Source organism: Armigeres subalbatus, chromosome 3 (assembly GCF_024139115.2).
Source record: "Armigeres subalbatus isolate Guangzhou_Male chromosome 3, GZ_Asu_2, whole genome shotgun sequence".
NCBI lineage: Eukaryota > Metazoa > Arthropoda > Insecta > Diptera > Culicidae > Armigeres > Armigeres subalbatus.
Window position 1 is genome coordinate 316,009,469 of NC_085141.1, and position 16,691 is coordinate 316,026,159.

At 40.5% G+C, this 16,691-nt stretch overlaps 1 protein-coding gene across 10 annotated transcripts in view; it reads left to right on the top strand.

Moving 5' to 3' along the window:
• The first annotated feature begins 625 nt into the window (after window positions 1-625).
• LOC134225387 (uncharacterized) overlaps window positions 626-16,691 on the top strand; it is a 412,267-nt gene continuing 396,201 nt past the window's right edge. Inside the window, exons 1-3 of one of the 10 annotated variants that reach the window (XM_062705412.1) lie at window positions 626-760; window positions 11,722-12,440; window positions 12,600-12,821. The gene's annotated coding sequence lies outside the window, so the exon portion shown is untranslated. The other 9 variants (XM_062705413.1, XM_062705414.1, XM_062705419.1 and 6 more) reach the window with 9 other exon arrangements.

Genomic DNA, 16,691 nt, shown 5'->3' on the forward strand with positions numbered 1-16,691 from the left:
TAATTTGGCCACACTCGGTAGCTCTTGCACGCATGCTTTCAACCATTTTAAACAACATAATATTTCGTACATTCCAGCCTGTTACAAAATTAAGCCATGCTTGCGCAGAAAGTTCCGCCATCCAACCTTGTTTTCTTTGTACCCTCAATTAGTTATTATATGTTTACAGAAGCTTCCCAAACATGTTCACCTGTTGTTCCGCACGGTCATCCATCAGCTCAGAATTAAATTCTTCGAAGAACCGTGACACTCAAAATACTACTTTCTTAATGAGATCCACTTGCAAATTGTACACCGTTCCTTCAGTCAGACTCAACAAACCTTATCAGTGCCTTCTGTTTTGAGCCAAGATCAAACTAAAGCTTGATCGCTTTCCCCCTGTTGTTGATCACGGCTTTGGATGGCGAGCAAGAGTGCCCGAGAGCACGTGGTCGCTCAGGCGACGCTCGCGCTGGGCGCAACTCACTCTCCATCTACGGTGAGGTGGTTAGCGAGCACCGCATCCACTACGACGACGACGATGAAAACGACAGCTCGACGACATCTCAACCAACCACCCATTCGGTGGAGCCCGCACCACAACACAACTCCAGCCAGATTGGGGATCGGCACAGCGCGCGGCTCCCGGTAACTTTCAGTGACTTTCGTTTGCTCGTTCGGAACGCTTGTATGGTCGCACTGCTTTGGTTCGGAGTTTTGTGTTTGTGTTTATTGTTGCTATTTTTCGGAGGCCAGCATTTGATTAACAATTAGGCGTCAGGTAGTAAAGTGATCGTCGCGTTTGGTTGGTGCACTGTGGGATTGGATTCTGATCTGGGGGGAACGGGTGCTGTTTGTGCGCGATTGGTTATGTATCGAAGCGCAAAATCCATTGTGCAGTGACGAGACGGGGTTGGAATTTGAAGCGCGTGTGCCGTAAACTCGGGCAAATGCCGCATACATTCGGCACACGGCTGCTGGTGGAAGCTCTGGATTGAGGCTCTCTGGTTTTAAATATCTTTTTTTTTTGTTCTGGTGCGTGCTTTTCTCTGGTGGTTGCGGTGGAGCTTGGATGAAAATTGCTGGGAAGGCAATCAGGAAGAAGAAATCTGCGCAGCCGATGGCGTGTTTGATGTGCTCTGGATAGTGGTGGGACTGATCAACGAAGACGTTCGGTTCCCGAGCCGTTGGAGATTGTTTTCTTCAGAAAAGTTGCGAAATTATTCTTGCTTTCAGCGGATTATATGTAGGATAGTGAAACAAGTTTGAAAGGTTTGTAAGGCAAAACAATTTTGGGTACCAACGCTATTCTTTAACAAACGAATCTCTCTTGATTTATAAAACTGTAGGTATTTCATTTTCATTCTCTGTATGAGAATTTTGTGGACAGGAATTTCGAGGAAAACTTCGAACCTGAAAGTACTAAATTAATTATCAAATTTATTCTCTGCAGCTTCTTTATGTGTCTTGATCATAAACTTTATAAAAAAATGTCATTAGGAATTTTATTGTTTTCTTAATAATAATGCGAACAACATCTAATATGAGAAATTGCCGTACTGTTCCAAAAAGAACCTTAAATCTAAGAAAATCCTGACATTTATCATATAACTCTGGGAAATAATTATTGAGCTTTGAAACGAATCTTCAATTGAAATGCAAAAACGTCAAAGGGCTTCTTGAGATTTTGAAAAAATAGAAAGGACCTGAGAATCCTGAAAGAATCAAAAAAATTCAGAATTACATTACAGACTTCAGTATAAGATTCTGTTCCCGCAGCTGTTCGAGATTCATTTTTTATAGCAGTTGAGTTTCAAAAGTTTTGAACTGTTATACCGCTCTATTCTATTTTCTGCAAATTCAAACCACTAATGAATCACGAGTTTAAAATATTTTCCAATGTTTTGGTGTCTACATGCGTCACTTTATGTGCCGATCAATCCGCAACTAAGGCGCCTTTCTTTGCAAAAACATAATGATTTCGTTTTATTGAACATTTTACGAATATAAACCTAGAACATTGTTGGGGAAACCAGCGACCTTGTTCTGTTGAGCCTAGAATAGTGTTCAAAATTTGATTTTGATCATTTTGTTGATTTGGTATTCCTTCGTTTTCTAGAGTTTTTAGAATACCAGTGACAATTGAGTAATTTTTCTATCACCTGAACATTTTTCCGGTTCCAAAAAATCTGAATAAAAACAAGTCGAATCTTCATGCATTTTTAGAACTCGGAATTTTTCGTCCTCTTTTATTGGTATAGCATTTCCGAAAAGCGACATTGTCTTTGCTATTTTCCGTTTATTTATTTTCTGAAATGTCAGATGGTTAAAAGTTTTACAAATTTTGAATATTATGAATATATGATCGAATAATGTGTTCTTTCTCTTGTTAATTACGCCAATAAATTCAGAATTCAAAACTCCATTCAATTATACCCAACTGACTCTTCCCGCTGCTCGGGTTTCGTTAAAACTATCCCGGTGGCGTGCTCTCATATGCGGTGCGGTGGAAGAGCCCATTTCTACTATCATCGGCGGCCACGGCAAGAGGCGAGGCCAAATTATTATGCGAATTATCTTCAGAACACCCCTCCCCAACGTTCGGTGGAAAAGCTTGTGCAGTCTGTGCGGTGTGTGCTAATTTTTGGTGCAGCCTGATGTGTGTGTATGTGCGCGTGTGGAGCAATAAACTGCTGGGTGCATGATGCTGTTGATGATGATGATGGAAATGAAGAGATGGGCTGTATTTATGCTCCGTACTCACACACAAAAGAACCAAGTCCACGGAATGTGAACGAAAAACAGTTCGGTCCGGTCGTGCCGGATCGTGCCGAGGAGGGACCGGGGGGTCTACGGTAAAGAGAGGAAGTCCAGGATTTCTGGTGCATAAATGGCATGATTTGCGGTTGCATCCGAGCTGATGGTTCCGAGGATGCAAAATTGAACCAATTGAATTTTATATCAGCAGATGATGAGTGGTTTGCTTTCTTCCTTTTGAATCGAAACCGCCGCGCTGGTGATATGCAGTTGCATGATGTGTGGAACCTGACGGTTGTGGTAAACAAGCTTAGGCTAGCTTCCATAAGTTGAAGGTTCTTCTTGCTGCGGAATGTTTTGTCTGGATGAGTTGAAATTATGCAACATTAAGAACTATTCAAGTGTTTGGCTTCAGTACACGCGAGCACGTGCGTGTGATCAACAGTCACGATAAGCTGTTCTTCGTAATAAGCTTGATAACTCGATCAGTGAGCCACAGAAAAACTAAACTTTTTTTTCCATACAACATGGCTAGTTTGTTGAAACGCATATAAGAATTCATCAAAACTTTATTATGTTTCTATTTTTGACTTGAAACAAATTTAAAACAAAGAAAATAGTAGGTAGGTATATAATCCAGGAGACGATATTTGTATTCTACCTTAGATAAATCAGGCGTATCGTTACTTGTGAAATTAAGTATCGAGCTGGAAATGAATAGTTTCTGAGATTTCTGGGGGCACTTCATAAGTGAGTTGACAAACGTTTTTTTTTCTTGCCTTGCTATCTACGTTTTGGATACATAAAGAATCAACTTATTTTAATCATTGCAAGATTGCGAACAATTGACTCTTCACTCAACTTGTATGATATTGCTTAAAAAGACACTAAGTAGATTCTATAATAATACGATTTATGGAATATGACCTGACCATTCAACAAAGACGCATGGGCTATGGAGTCTAGACGCATGAGCTATATAATTCGATTTCTGCCCTGGTAAGGAGGAAACTTTTCGTGGTCTAAAATATCTCCGTCTAGGGGTCTAGTGTTTAGTCTGTCGAAGACGGTGGTCCTGTCTTTTATAACATAGAGTATCTTTATTTACTGAGCAAGGGAACATTCGATGCCGTTTGTGAAAATTTTTAATTTAAACTAGCGCCTTTGATTTGTGCGAAAAATTTGTATAATTTTGGTTGGTGTTTGATTTGCTTACCAAGAACCTCGAACAATTATGTTTACTATTGCCACTTATAACGCGGAAATATGACAAAAAAGGATTACTGTTTTTTGAATTCATAAAATGTAGTAACAATCGTAGACAATGAGTTGGAGCACAATTAGCTTAGTTTTTCATTTTTGTGATGTTTTTCAGTAGTTAGCCGTAATCGTCTGTACTGCGAATGTCATTAATATTAGAGCAGGTTATTTATTATGGAATAAATACCCTGTATGATCTATTTTTCGACTAATCATCGTCTTTACAGGTTTACAGTTCGGAAAACGTGTCACGGGATTTGGTCCCCCAAGCGGGGGCGGGATTTAAGGGATTTGGGCACGGAAAACGAAATTCCCGCCTCATTGAAAATACATGGGGGACCAAATCCCGTGACACGTTTTCCGAACTGTAAACCAGCCTTTACAATTGACATTTAAATTCCAAAATACAAGCATTCTTGAGCAAAGCTGCATAGAAAAAGATCGCTAATTTTTTTGACGCTTAACACACGAAAAAGACACCAATACCGCTAGGAAGATTAATTGTGTGGCTGATTTTGTTGTCTCCAAGTGTATTGACAGGAGATTAAGGTAACCTAAAGCTCATTTTTTATATGTTGACTCTCTACATCTCAGAGTTCTATATCTTGATATCTCCCCCTATGGTTATGGTTGCTTGATCACTTCAATCTACATGCGTATGGGCTTTCTACATCTCTATAACCTCCCTATCTAGATATCTTTCTATCTCGATGTGTTCTGGTCATATTTTGTTCAGGATTCTCTCTCCCTACGTTGATATAAATATTCAAAATTCTAGACTACTACCTATAGACCACCTTTGGACAATAACGAACATATCAAAAATGATTTTTACGATCTAGTTACCATCAAAGGCGTAGCCAGGGGGGGCGTCGCCCCCTCCCTTTAGTTGGTGGAAAGATTAACGGGTACTGATATGGATTCCCTTAAACATGTGCACTTTACGTTCCAATCATATTCAGAAATAGGAAATTCCCAAAAACTTATTAGGGTATCCATGATCCATAATATATGAAATCAAAACAACTCGGAACATTTCGGGTTTAAGAATTCTCCTTAAAATCCTTCTAGAAGACTACTTGGGAACTTCTAAATTCCCCCGGAAAGTTATCCACAAATTCCTTTGAAAATCGTACGAAAATCTTTCTCATGTAATTGTAATTCCTCCTTATCTAGAAAACCAATATTTTATTTTAGGAAATTCCTTTAGAAATTTCTTTAGGAATTTCTCCAAGAATTCGCCAAAGTATTTCCCCGGAAAATCTTCCAGTTATTTTTCCGGGAATTCCTTCAGATACTTCTCCAGGGATTCCTTCAGGAATTTCTCCGGGAATTTTTCCGCGAAATTGTTCTAGAATTCTTTCTAGACTTCACTCGGAATTTACTCCAGAATTTTATTCGGAAATTAATTTGCGAGTTCCTCCAGGATATCTTCCAAGAGTTCTTCCAGGAATTTCTTCAAAACTAACCCCCGGGAATTCATCCGGTAATTTCTTGAGCAATTCATCTGGGGATACTTTTAGAATTTCATCTGGGAATTCCTCCGGAAGTGCTTGTGGTAGTTCCTCCGGGAGCTCCTCCAGGAGTTTTTCCAAGAGTTCATCCGGGAATCCCCCCAGGAACTTCCCAGGGAATTCCTGGAGGATATTTGGTAGGAATTTTATGGGAAATAGGATTGCAGAGGTTCCTCTAGAAATTCAACTCCGGGTATTCCACCGGCTGTTCCTCTGAAAATTCCTCCGGGTGAAAAGGGGAGTTCCGGGAGTTTCATTCAGGAATTCATTTAGGCTTTTTTTATCTATAAATTCCTCCAGACGTTCTTCGGAAAATTTCTTTGGGAATACCTTCAAGAATTCTTCCTTGAGCTCCTCCTGGAATTCTTACGGAACTTCATTTGGGATTTCATCCAGGAGTTCTAACGAGAGTTCCTCCAGGATTCCATCCGGAAATTTTTCCTATTGTTCTTCAAGAAATTCCTCCAGAAGTTCCACCGGCAGTTTCTCCGAGAATTCCTCTGATAATTTCCTCCGGGAGATCCGCCTCAGAGGAACACCAGGAGGAACTGCCGGTGAAACTCCTGGAGGAACTCCCGAAGGAATTGCCGGAAGAGCTCCCATAAGAACTCCCGGAGGAATTTTAGGAGGAACTCCTAGAAGGATTCCTAGATAATCTTCCGGAGGAACTCCCAGAGAAACTATCGGCAGAACTTCGGGAGGAATTTCCAGCTAAGTTTCTGAAGAAAGCCTAAATGATTTCTTGAAAAAAGCTTGAATGATTTCCTGGAAGAGCTACTGGTGGAATTCCCGGAGGAACTCTCGGAGGAATTCTCGAAGGAACTCCCGGAGGTTTTCTGAAGAAACGCCCTGGAGAGTTTTCAAAAGAACCCTCGGCGGAACTGCCAGCGAAACTACCAGAAGAATTCTCGGAATAATTCATCTTATAGGCAAATCTCGTCTAGCTGAAATCTTTGTAGGGGTATGAAGCTGGACCATCATCATCATCAGAGGACCTTCCGGAGAATTCCCGGAGGAGCTTCTTGGATGAGCTCCTGGAGGAATTTCTATATAGATATTTCTATAAGCCTGAATGAGTTCTCGGAGAAAATTCTGGAGAAATTCCCGGAAGAAATTTCAGAGTAATCCCCGTAGGAACTGCCGATAGAGCTACCGGAATAATTCTGGGAAGAAATCCTGGAGGAATTCTCGAAGAAACTGCCGGTGGAATTCCTGGAAGAATTTCCGGAGGAACTCCTGGAGGAATTTTCGGAGAAACTCCTGCTTGCAATATAAATAACTGAACAGGTAGACGAAATTTGCCAATCTCTACGTAATCAGGCAGCGCGGACCTGGAGAAGGTGACGCAGAAAGAATCAAACGGAGAATAAACCCGCTTCTTTCCTTCCAGCGATACCGAATGCATTTGTTTGAAGTCCAGCTTCGAATAGTCGCATGTCATACTTCCCTCCGCCATCACATCCACGATCTCGCACGCTACTAACGGTAAATAAGCTTTATATTCGAGAATGAAAAGCTCACAGGTGGCTATCTCGTTGCCCTGTTTGCGGTCATTGACTCTGACACCAAGCTTACTGTACCCAACCATGTCAATGGTTGTGACAGATGAAAATCGCTTTTCCAGATCTTTTGCTGAACTGACTATTCAAGCGTTTGCCTTGGCGGGGGTGAAATGGTTGTTGTGTTGCTGTTTTCATGTTATTCTGGGATGGAACACCAGAATGAAATAAAATATCATTAGACAAGGAATACGACGCCTACGTCTTCGTACATTGCGGAGACCAAACGTCCCGCTGCAGCGAAGCAGACACAAAATTATTTAGAGAATACTTATCATCACAGGGAAAGGGAAAAAAACTAACGCAAAAATGACTATTTTACAAACTATTTCACTGCTCTACAGATGCGCATGATGACGCTAGCTTTGCAAAGATGCGATTTAAAAAAAAAGAAAATACGCTAAAAAATAAAAGACGGGTAGGGGATACTTACTTGATGCGCTACAGCTTTTCGATGAGCCTACGCCGAATGGAGTATCCTTCTCCACTGGTCTCGATCCTGGGCCAATCGCTTCCAGTCGCCCTGAACATTGAGCGCTCTCACTGCCGTAATCTGGCATAGTGACGTATACGCCATTTTCCAAAAATGGTGTTAACGAGTAGCACTTATCGTACTCTTTAACAGAAAACTTTTTCAGATGACGGTAGTTCAGGCGACGAGGCAACTGCAAAAAGCCATCGTGTACTCGACTTTCCACGAAGCCTGCGGCCTCTTCCGGGTTCTCTACTAGATATTTTCTTCGCTTGACGTTCTTCCGGCATACGAACAACGAGTCCAGCTCCCCTGAGTCTGCCGTGTTGTATATGCTTAATAATATCCAGCCCTTTATACAACTGGTACAACTCGTGATTCATGCGACGTCGCCAGATACCGTTCTCCTATTTACCGCCGAGTATTTTCCGCAGCACCTTACGCTCAAACACTCCGAAAGCTTTCCGATCAGCCTCCTTCAACGTCCATTTTTCATGACCGTATAAAGCCACCGGAAGAATCTGAGTAGTATACAGCGCGAATTTTGTCTTCGTTTGCAGACTACGGGACTTAAGCTGGTTACGAAGTCCGTTATAAGCCCTATTTACCTCGCGGATAACGCCTTTTCACCTCGCGGATAACATCATTATCGCACGTCACTAATATTCCAAGATACACAAATTCTTCTACCACTTCAATTTTTTCACCATCCAGCACCATTTCGCTACCACCACCACTAATGAACCCACGTTGATTGCCAGCGACCATGTACTTCGTTTTGCTGGTATTGATCGTGAGTCCAATCCTCGCTGTCTTCCTTTTAAAAGGCGCGAAATCATCTTCCACGGCACGGCGATCAATCCCGATAATATCGATAACCCAGGAGCATATGCGATCTTGTGATAATGGTACCGCTTCTTTGCACACCAGCTCTCCTAATCGCTCCCTCGAGCGCTATATTAAACAGTAGATTCGAGAGTGCTTCAATCCATCTACGGTAACAAATGATGTTGATATTTCATCCGCAACGTTTACACTTGATTTCGATCTGTCAAAAACGTTAAACGAATCAGCCGTATCAGTTTCACCGGAAAACCATGTTCAAGCATAATATGCCATAATTCATTCCGTTTCACTGATTCGTACGCCGCCTTGAAATCAATAAACAGATGATGTTTCTGCAAGTTGTACTCCCGGAATTTATCAAGGATCTGTCTCAGGGTAAACATTTGATCCGTCGTTGATCCGTCGCCCTCACGAAAACCTGCTTGGTATTCGCCGACGAAGGACTCTTCAAGCGGTCTCAATCTGTTGAACAGAATACGGGACATAATTTTGTACGCCGAATCAAGGAGGGTTATTCCTCGGTAATTGGCGCACTCCAGTCTGTGCCCTTTCTTAAAGAGGGGGCAACTGAGGCCGTCCAACCAGCTAGCAGGCATTTCCACGTCTTCCCATATTTTCAACATAATATGATGCAGAACTTCATAAAGCTGCTCACTGCCATGTTTGAGAAGTTCAGCCGGGAGCTGGTCCTTGCTGATGGTGGATGCTGATTATTAGATCTGTTAAAATTTCAAAAAGTTTCTTAAAATGCTAAGATATACTTCTGGTGAAAATTTCAGCTCAACTGTTTGAAAATTAGGTGTGCTTTAAATCGATTTAGTGTTTTCGGCATGATTTTGCTCCTAAATAAAATGTAACTCTGACTAGGATGAACGAAATTCATTGCAACAACCACTAAATGAAAGCCAAACCCATCCTCGATAACTTTATAGAATATTGTTTCATAATCGAAACAGATCTTCTATGTGTTTCAAAAGATTTCGTCCTTCGAGATACAAAAAATCAACATTTTGCAGCTACACATTATAGTGGGGCGTCATGGTCATTTTTTCAAATCAATGGTTTTTCGAAGCCATTCTGGGTCCTGAACAACTGTGCAGAATTTGGGACTGATTGGTTGCTTCCTCGCTTTCCGCATCGCGTTTGAAGTTTGTATGGAAATTAGTATGGGAGAACGTAAATTTTTGCATTTCTACTACTAGAGGTTTCAGTGCATCGTAAATCAAGTGGCACATTACGTTAAAGTATAACCCAAAGGATGCCGAAAAACTTTGCTGAAGAAGGCACGTTGCTGGAACGTCCACGAAAAAAGTTATAATGCTTCGAACACTGAGTGTTCAAACCATATGCAAAAAATCGTTTATTCTGCCAGTACTGCCGTACTACGTAGACCAATAATTTAACTGAGCATTATTTCAAAATAATTGATCTTATAGGGCTTTAGAGCTAATGGGAGCTATCCGGAATCATTTCACAATGAAAAAAATCCGACGAGAAGGAAGATGGGTTTTGCCCTTCGAGAACCATAGGTTGTCTGGTAGTGCTGGCAGAAACATTGATTTCTTGCATATGGTTTACACAATCAATTTTCGAAACGTAATAACATTTTTTGTAGACCTTCCAGCTACGTACCTTCTTCGGCAAAGTCTTTCAGCATCTTCCAGACTAGATGCTAACGTATTGAGTCACGTGATTGATGATAAATTGAAGCCGCTAAAAGCAAAAATGTAAAAAAGTACGTTTTCCCATACTAATCTCCATGTAAATTTAAAACGCGATGCGGCATGCGAGGTTGCAACCAATCGAGCCCATAATTTGCACAGTTGATTGGGGTCCCAAAACGATTCAGAAAAACCTTGATCTCACTTGATCGGACGAAGTTTGCGTTTTCCCATACAACTGCGCCCCACACACATTCATTCTATTATAGCCCGGTATTGATTAAAAATTGTAGGAAATTTAGAAGTGGATTAACATTCTAATTTGTGAATTAATATTTAAACGCTCATTTTTGTATTCAACAGCCTTTAATTTTTCTTGTATACAATATTGAATACAAGCTCCATAGTAACGACGACCTGTAATTTTCAAAAGTGATGGAAAATGAGTCGAATCGAACGGAGCCTTTTTGTTACATCATATATGCTGTTACATTTTTATACTCTGAAGGCTATATGATCAGTCCAAAATCCGACTTTTGATAGAAGGCTCGGAGACCCATAGTGTTATATACCAATCGACTCAGCTCGACGAATTGAGTTTATGTCTGTATGTGTGTGTGTGTACAAAAAAATGTGAAACATACTTTTTTGTACTTAGCCTTATCCGATTTGTTGCATTCGACGCGGAATCCTGTGACGCGCAATTGAAAATTGGCTCAATCCGCCATTGCATTCTGGAGTTATTGGAAAAACATTGTTTTTTCTTCACCCCCCCCCTCCTTTGGAAAAAATCAAAACCGAAAAAACATTTTTTTTCAACTACTGCTCAAATTCATGTAAATGAATGCAAATGAATGCAAATTGATGTAAATAACTGAATCTATCTCCCTAAAGTGCAATTATGACCTTTCTTATGTGAATTTCTCGTAATATTTTAAAATACACGAGAAAGGCACCATCATCGCTAGGTGGATGACTCTAGGTTTATTCTAAATCGATTTTTTTTTGAAGTCTCGAACTTATGATAGGTAATTTGAATTTCAACTTTGCAGTTTTCTTGTCATGAATAATTTTGGCTTGAACCACCTTTGAAATTGTGCGAATAGCTCAATGGTAATATTCGTTCTTCAGATTTCATTTAATCACGACTTCAATTGTGCATCAATCGTCTAGCCTAATAATTACAGCTCCTCTGATCACCTTTTACACAACTCCAGGGACTAATTTTGTACCATTCATCTTCTTGTACATGTGTAAAGCATAAAAAAACGAAGCTGACATTCAACTTTTCCCTACTCTTCGCAATACGGCTTCCACCATCCACGAGCTCAATCGACAACAAACGCCATCGGTGTGCCGTCGGCATTAGATCGTTAGACACACTTGCTAGCTTTTAGCATTCCGAAATCCCAGCAAAGCACCGAACTTTGGCTGACTGGCAGAGACTGCCGCGCAAAAAAAAGGTGAAAATCGTGTGAGTGCCGCAACTAATATAAGGCTTCTTCCTGCGGAACATTCGGGTTGAGCCCTGACACCACAGTAGAAGTGAATAAAACGCTGCCAGTACCCGGACAAATTTCTGCAATTATCCAAGCTTTCTAATGATATAGCGTTCTACGCTGTGATTCTCCGGACCATTTGGAACACAAATAACCTATCATCCTATCCTGCAGGGAGAGTTCATTATCACCTTCATCATCATCATCGCCGTCGTCGTCGTAATCTGTATATGCCAGAGCCCAGAATTGCTTCATGTGTGGCGGCGCGCGTTTCTTGAATTGAGTTTTTTGTTGCTGAATTTCTGGTTTTTTCGCCCCGTTACCTTAGAAGCGAAGATCCAAGTGAGAAATCCACGAAGAAGCGACGCCGATTCATGTCGGGCCCAATTTGGTGTGTCTCTTTCGGGCTGCTGGATGATTGAAACGAAACCATCATTTGTCGTGTGACATCAATTGTGGATACTGGATAGTGCCTTCCATACCTGCGCGTGTGAGAGTTTCTTCCTCCTCTACCTTCTCTGACTTGCCGGGCTGCGCTGCGCCGCGCGCGGATTCCCGCCGCCGATTGTTGTTGGGCTGCGCCACCCCGCTCGAAAAGGTTAGCAAAAGAGTGAGAGAAAAACAGCTGAGTCAGAAGAAGAACAGCAAAATCGAAACGAAAAAAAAAGTGTGATTAAGTGAAGATTTAACGGATCAGTGATAAATTGGCGGGGTGTGAGGAGGTTACCGAAGAGAATAGGAGACCCCAAGCAAGTGAAGTATAGGTCTGAGGTGGGTTCAAAGAAGATTCAAGTTGTTTGGAGTTTGCTGGAGCTTTGGAAGAGAGAGTGTCGTCGATTGTGCCGTTGTGCAAGATTTCAGTGCCACACGGCCCCTCTTCAAAGGAAAACAAGGTCAACGAGAGATTTTGTTCGTTCTTCATTCTCCGGGTCTTAATCGGTGGGACGGTGAATTTTGATTAGGGCGCATGCTTGGAGGCTAACTTCTCCCATTCAACCCGTTTAGCGTGGGGTGCGGTTGGAAAAGTGAAGATCGTTAATTAATCGTTCCAGTTTTGTGGAAATCACGTCTGGGAATTGTATGTACGGATAATTGATACATTAAAGCAAGTGAGAATCGGGTGAAGAATAGTTCTGTGTGGAGAAGATTGAAGAATTGTTGACGTGGAGAACGTAGAAGGATTGTGAAAAACTTGTGGAAGCAGTTGAGTGCGAAACTTATTGCTAATCATCACTCCGGAAACCCTTCTGGAATCTACTGCAAAGTGACTATCGGTAAGTAACACAGGGTGGAATGATGAATAGGTTAGAGATACGTTCATATGTAGAACCGTAAATTGTTGGCTGATCATTGCGGTGCCAGTAAAATGAAAGTGGATTCTAGTCTGGGGTTTTGCTATTGATTGTTGTTGGGAATCATTAGCAGCGGTAATGGAATTCTTTTGTTTGCTGGGTAATGAGAAACGAAACGATGAGAATGTGAATAAATTTTTGTTCTAGCATTGCATTGGAATTTCAATCAAACGAGTGCACTGAAGTCGTTAGAAGGTTGTCGAATAATTTATTCTAGATCCATGCCCATTGTTGACATTTATTGTGTTGAATAATTTGGGGAAGATTTATGTAACGAACTGTTGTTGGTAACAGTTTTTGGGTTTGCTGTTAATTACAGTAAACAGTAGTTAATGTATGCCTTAATATCTGTCAGGTGCGGATTTGTAACATTGTTAAGGTGCCGTCAGACGTTGCAAGCAAATCACTCGCAACGAGCATTTTGCTCGCAAAAAGTGACAACTGTCAAAAATTTGCCTGTCTGACTACACTGAAAGTGATTGCATGCAAACAAATTACAACTCGTAAGCAAACGCTCGCTTGCAATGTGTGACTGCTAAGCGTTAAAAATTTTCAACTCGCAGAAACGAAATTGCGCTTGCTAGTGCAGCACTAGCAAATTTTTCGCTCGCAAAAGTGATAACGTTTTCAGGTGGCAGAGTTGCACTGCAAAAATAGGAATGAAATTAGATTTTGTGGCCGACAAACAAGTTTTTCGTTTTTGTTTATATTTGCATGAGAGTAATTCTGTCATTTGCTTAAAGTAAAAAACTGCTACGTGTGACTGCAATTGCGAGTGCTCACAGAAACCATTGGCTCGCACGAGTGATTTGCTTGCAACGTCTGACGGAGCCTTTATAGATTGAATGTTGTGATTTGGAATAAGTAAGTAATTGTAATTGATTAAACAGATGGCGTATCATATAGGCAGAAGAGATGAAAGAACTTTTTCGCTTGGGGGCTTTGTTTCCTCTTGTTACACCGAAAACCTGATTTTATATTTTGCATGTTATTTACAATTGATCCTCCAGTCAGAAGACGCATTTTCATTATTGTTATTGTAGCTTTTTATACAATTTTACGTTATTTTACTTCAACTGCAACCAAAAGCTGCTTGCACCAGTAACACAGATTGACAGAAAAATTGTAATCGGGCTGCTCATGTGCCGCATTTGTTGTTCATGATCCCAGAAAAAAAATGTCAAAATGGTCACAATATAGAAAGGGGTTCGTCGTTTCCTTGTCGTTGACGTCACATTCAAATTTTATGCTCATAGAAGATGAAATAATAATTTATTGTCCTCATAAATGATTTTGAAGAAAATATTGGCTTCCCAGGTGGCAGGATAAGTAGGAATAATAAAAATATACATAATCATATGTAATCGTACGAGCATATGGAGCCTCATGATACATTTGTGCGTTGGTTCATCAGAATATCTAACTGTAGAAACAACTCAGTATTTCAACTTCTATGATAATAAAATTAGCAAGAAAGCGGGCAACCCTTTCTATTTCGTGTCCAAATAATCTCGAAATTTTCCTCATCAATCAATTATTGCCGGTCGCCAGTCGATTTCCGAGGTCATGAACTACGAATGCGACATACAATGGATACACTGTTTCTTTATAATATATCCGCACTGCGGATTTGTAACATGTTATTCGCGCTTTGGTATAACATATATTCGGCCAATAACTTGTTTTTCGAAGGTAATATTTTCACACATTTCTGACAGCCGAAAAACACACATTTTTCTTGAAATCAAGCGGAATGTCATATATGTGTCTAATTGGATTTGCGTTTTCACTTTATCACAGAGGAAAAACTCCGGAAAAAATATTTCAAAATATTTTATGTGGTGAATCGGTTTTGCCTTTCTCGTATACAAAGTATACGTAAAGGCTATATGTTCGCTCCAAAAATGAACTTTTTATTGGAGGCCCGGAGACCCATAGTGTTATATACCGATCGACTCAGCTCGACGAATTGAGGTGATGTCTGTGTGTGTGTATGTCTGTGGACAAATAAATCTCACTCATTTTTTGGCACTTATCCTAAGCCGATTTGCCCCCAACATATTGCATTTGACGCAGAATCATGTCTCATTGTTTTCTATTAAAAATTGGGCGGATCGAACTATGGGATTCAAAGTTATGGTCAAAATACATTTTCCTACATGAAAATTTCTCACTCATTTTTTGGCACTTATCCTAAGCCGATTTGCTCGCACAGTTGCACTAAACGCAGAATCTTGTCCCATTATTTCCTATTGAATATTGAGCGGATCGGACTATTGGCTTAGAAGTTATGATCAAAATACAATTTTGACGTATGACTACGTCTGTGTTTTCTATATTGGGGTACACTTTACGATTGCGAAAATCGGGGACCGTCACGAAAATATGATAGACTTTAAACTTTAATATCTAAGCCGTTTCTCGAAGGATTTTCATTTTTTTTGGACCTATCGGTCAAGGATGAGTCAACGCTTCTTTGTATTTATTTGAAAATACTGATTTTTAACTATTTATTATCGATAATTGATGAAAAGTTTAGAAATAGGTAAACTAACCAATCACGTACATGCATCACTAGCACAGACATCAAAAATCAATCACTTGCGGGTTTGGATCTAATCCTCAGTTTGAACAAGATGTTACGCATAGCAGACGCATCAAAGCCATCGTAGCGGAGCGGACACAGCATCACGGAGGCGCTAATAACATTTTCAAAGGAAATCTATCGCATTGTTAGATGGTTGGAAAGGAACATTGGGAAAAGAAAATTGGTTCTTCTCAGGACCAACATTTTACGAACAGAAAGAGGTAATTGCGAAAATGGACTGTTCCGGTGGCATTGGGTTTCGTGTGGTAGCTTGGTTGCTGTTAGTGATTCCATCCATTAAAATTCACTGCATCATCTCCCTCCGACGCGCTATCAAATTCGCTATTTACGATTGAGTTTTGCACTTTGAAGAAAGTTTATTTACACTTTGAAGAAAGTTCATATCGGATTGTCGGATTAATCTTCTTTTGTTTAAAGACCTTTTTGGAGGACACCATCCTCAAAAATGGCCACAATAAAGAAGAAATAAGCAAAATCAGAAGTGGCGTGAAACCAAACGCAAATGAATTTATTTGCAACGTTTGGTTTTCGCCCGTGATGTAAGCGTACGTGGCAAAGTAAGGATTGTGATGTCCCCGACTGAAAGCCAGTCGAGTGGCTTCAGCGGCCGATGAGTCATGTTAATTCCATGGTTAGAGACTCAAAGTCGATCAATCTGGGAACATTTATTCGACTTCTTGATTCAGTTGGCCTCCGAGCAGTTTGCTCAATGTAAATAAAACGACACAAATTATTAGGGCAAATACCAGCAATTTCAAATAGCTACGTAGTCCTACGTCACCTATGCGTACAACCCGATTGGGCTGCACCTTTGAGTTTTTAACATAAAAATTTCTCACTCATTTTTTGGCACTTATCCTTAACCGATTTGCTCTCAAGAAGTTGCATTCAACGCAGAATCCTGTCCCATTGTTTTCTATTGAAAATTGGGCGGATCGGACTATGGGATTCGGAGTTATGGTCAAAATACATTTTTTTACATGAAAATTTCTCACTCATTTTTTTGGCACTTATTCTGAGCCGATTTGCTCGCAACATGTTGCATACGACGCAGAACCCTGTCCCATTGTTTCTTCTTGAAAATATGGACTTTGGACTCAAAAGTTATGGACAAAATACCTTTTTTCCATATCAAAAGTGCGTAGAAACGAGAAAGGCACCATCACCGCTAGGTGGATTAATCT